General features: G+C 37.1%; 1 pseudogene; it reads left to right on the top strand.

Annotated features, from left to right (window-relative positions):
- Positions 1-1,791: 1,791 nt before the first annotated feature.
- LOC127214957 (protein SET-like) lies at positions 1,792-2,686 on the top strand (annotated as a pseudogene).
- The last annotated feature ends 871 nt before the right edge of the window (positions 2,687-3,557 follow it).

Below are 3,557 nucleotides of genomic sequence, written 5' to 3'. Positions count from 1 at the left end.
TCTATGTGTACTTATAACTTTCTAAAGATTATATATAATATCTACTTTTGATTAAAGTATATAATATCCACATATAATGCATACAGAGTTAGAACAGAAATACAGGAAAAGAATTCTAATGTTGTGTGAGGTTGCTGTACCACTTTATGTAGAAAAGTTGGATTTATCTATCAGTATTTGGAAAAATGCTGATATTTATTTTCTATGAAACATCACATTATGTGTTTACAAGGAAATAAAATAGGAATACCTCTCAGTGTTCTAGCATTGTAAGTGGTGACATTTGGGTGTAATGGGAATCAAAATCAAGAAAATTTCTTCCTATGGGTACCTGAGTGAAACTAATGACAATAAGTAAAAGAAGGGAACCTAAAACAGGAAGAAGGGAATCATTTCTTAACATCCAAGTAGATGGATTCTTCACATAGACACACATCATAAATCTTCCAAATAACCAGTGGGCAGGGGAAAACTTAATGTATACATTTCACAAAACAATCATTATTAGTCCCTAGTCTTGAAAATACAACTGTGGGTTTTTTTCAGAGTTAAATGCTACATGGGGCAGGGTGTCACCAATGTAAGAGACTCCAAGAGATGTTCCCAGTCTTGAGTCAGCCCACTAAACTCTGAAGCTTTCATGAGAGGCTTCTACAAACACTATTTCACCTCCCAGGGAAGAGTCTTGACAGACTCCACCATAGATATCAAGGATAAGGCAATTGCAATCCTCATTCTTTCCTAGCTATTCATTTGCCATGTGCAAATATATATAGAAAGCCTAGCTCAAGAGACACTGTAAAAAGCACTTCAAATTGAAATGTCTGAAATTTCAAAAGACTTAAATGAAGTTGGATAGCTTGACCTCATCTTCCTGGTCAATACAGGCTTGTCATAGAATGAAAGCTTTCATTTCTGTCATGTATTTTATGCAAATAAAAGAATCTTCACATAAGACATCTGTTTTAATTAAAGCTGTGAAGTAGAAAGCGTCACAGCGTCACTGGGATAACAAAGCTATCTCTTTTCTCAGCTTTCTTGCTTGCAGGCATCACCCTGCATTTAAAATCAGAAATGCTGAAATAATATGGGGAACTCTGTGGTGGATTTCTAAACCCTCAGAAATATGGAGGAACTTCCACAATTGAGTATATTCATATTTTAAATATCTAGTCTACCTTTTGAGCAACTAAAATTCTGCTAGTGATTTGCTTTTAAAATCAGTATTAGTCAACTGTATTGTATTTTGAATGGAGATCTCAAGCAGGCGTTGGTATGGGACAGTGACAGATTAAGAGAATGAAGGAGAACTGGATATCCCATGTAAAGTGTTCAGGGAAAACAAGAATAATGTCCACTCTTCATCCATAGAGCAAGCCAGTGTCAAGTAGGGAAAAACAAATCAGGGCTTGTAAAGGTGATTTAGTGGACAAAGCACTTATTACATAAACATGAGAAATGGATTTCTGATCCCCAGAAATGACACAAATGCCAGGTGGACTTGGCAGTTCATTATAATTCCAACACTCATTTCAAATACAGAAACAGTAGACAAGTAATATCCAGGAGCTTTGGATTCAGTTGAGAAATATGGAAGAAGACTCCCAACATCAACCTAAGGCCTCCACACACAAGTGCATGAATGTCTGCACATACACATGTACCTACGCAAATGCATACACAATCACACATATACCATATATGTACAGATTTCATAGTATTTCATTAACATTATTATTATTATTATTTTTACTTACAAGTGTCCTTGCTTCACGCCAGTCCCCTCATGCCATGGCCTCGAAACAGCAATCTGCGCTCCTGCTTCAGTACAAGAAACTCAAACCAGTTCATGCTGCCAAACTGGAGGACAAGTTAGCCTCTCTCGGCCTGCCGAATGGAGAAAAAGAACAGCAAGAAGCAATTTAACATATTGACGAAGTACATGATGAAACAGACAGACTTAATGAACAAGCCAGTGAGGAAATTTTGAAAGTAGAACAAAAATATAACAAACTCCACCAGCCATTTTTTTTTCCAGAATTGATCGCCAAAATCCCAAATTTTTGGGTAACAACATTTGTCAACCATCTACAAGTGTCTGCACTGCTTGAGGAGAACACGAATAGGCTCTGCATTACTTGACCAGAGTTGAAGTGACAGATTTGAAGACATTAAATAAGGTTACAGAATAGATTTTTTATTTTGATGAGAATCCTTACTTTGAAAATAAAGTTCTCTCCAAAGAATATCATCTGAATGAGAATGGTGACCCATCTTCAAAGTCCACTGATATCAAATGGAAATCTGGAAAGGATTTTACAAAACTCTCAAGTCAAACTCAGAATAAGGCCCGCAGGAAGAGGCAGCAAGAAGAGCCAGAGAGCTTCTTCACCTGGTTTACTGTCCATTTTGATGTAGGTGCAGATGATTTGGGGGAGATCATCAAAGACGGTATTTGGCCAAACCCCTTGCAGTACTATTTTGTTCCTGATATGAATGATGAAGAAGGGGAGATGATGATGATGATGAAGAATAAGAGGAGGAAGGCTTGGAAGATATTGATGAAGAAGATGAAGATGAAGAAAATGAAGATGATGACAAAGGGGAGGAAAAAGAGGAGGATGAAGGCTAGGATGACTAGCACAGAAGACTGATGGATTCCAACCCTCTTTTTTAAATATTCTTTTAATTTTCTCCAGTCGCTGGGCAAGAGGGTGGTTTTCCTGAAGCACCTGGGCAGCAGCTTCCTACTTGTGGTGGGTCCCTCAACAAGAGTTCCTATTCAAAGAACAAACCAAAAATTTGTCATTACCACATCTACAAAAGTTTTCTGATCAGAGTTGTGCTGATCTGTAATCTCATATTTCTTCTTTGTGTTGAAGATGTCACCCTGCGGGTGCCTGCGCTTGTGCAGCTGCTTCTTCTTGAAGTAAGCATCATTTAGGTGTTTGGGGATCTTAGCTGATATCAACTTTTCTAGAGGTGGAGTGGCAGCTTTTGCCAAAGATCAAAGCTGTTCCTCGGCTTCAGGGCTACCTGTGACCTCAGTTCTCTCTGACAAACGGGATATATCCTCGCAAACTGGTTTTCTAAATTGCTATCAACCTAATTAAACAGCTTCATATGTAATAAAAAAAGATAAAGAAAAATAAAAGAAACAAACTGCTTCTTTTTATCTCAAACACGAAGTTTCTTAATGATGTAAGTCAAAATGCCATTCAATATTATACAAGACTTTGTTAATAAAGTAACACTAACATGGAGCTTAATAAATTGTGGAATTTTGTAATCTTCATAAAAAATTGACAGAAGATAAATCCAAAGCTCAATATCCACCAACCAAACCTGCCTTATGATTTGTCTATACAAAAATTCTCTGTATGTCTCTACATTTTGATTTTTGAATCATGCTTCTTGAAATACATTGAATTAGTCTTGAAAAGTTATATGACAGAGAAGAGCCTTGAACATGTATCTGATTCACCCTGTTGACTTCAGCTGCAAAGGCATAAAAGTCACCTTGGACTGGTGAGTCCTATTATGCAATAACAAGGCAG

Source organism: Phodopus roborovskii, unplaced genomic scaffold, assembly GCF_943737965.1.
Source record: "Phodopus roborovskii unplaced genomic scaffold, PHOROB, whole genome shotgun sequence".
In the NCBI taxonomy this organism is placed as follows: domain Eukaryota; kingdom Metazoa; phylum Chordata; class Mammalia; order Rodentia; family Cricetidae; genus Phodopus; species Phodopus roborovskii.
The sequence above is the reverse complement of the archived record's forward strand: the minus strand, read 5'-3'. Positions and strand labels throughout refer to the sequence as shown.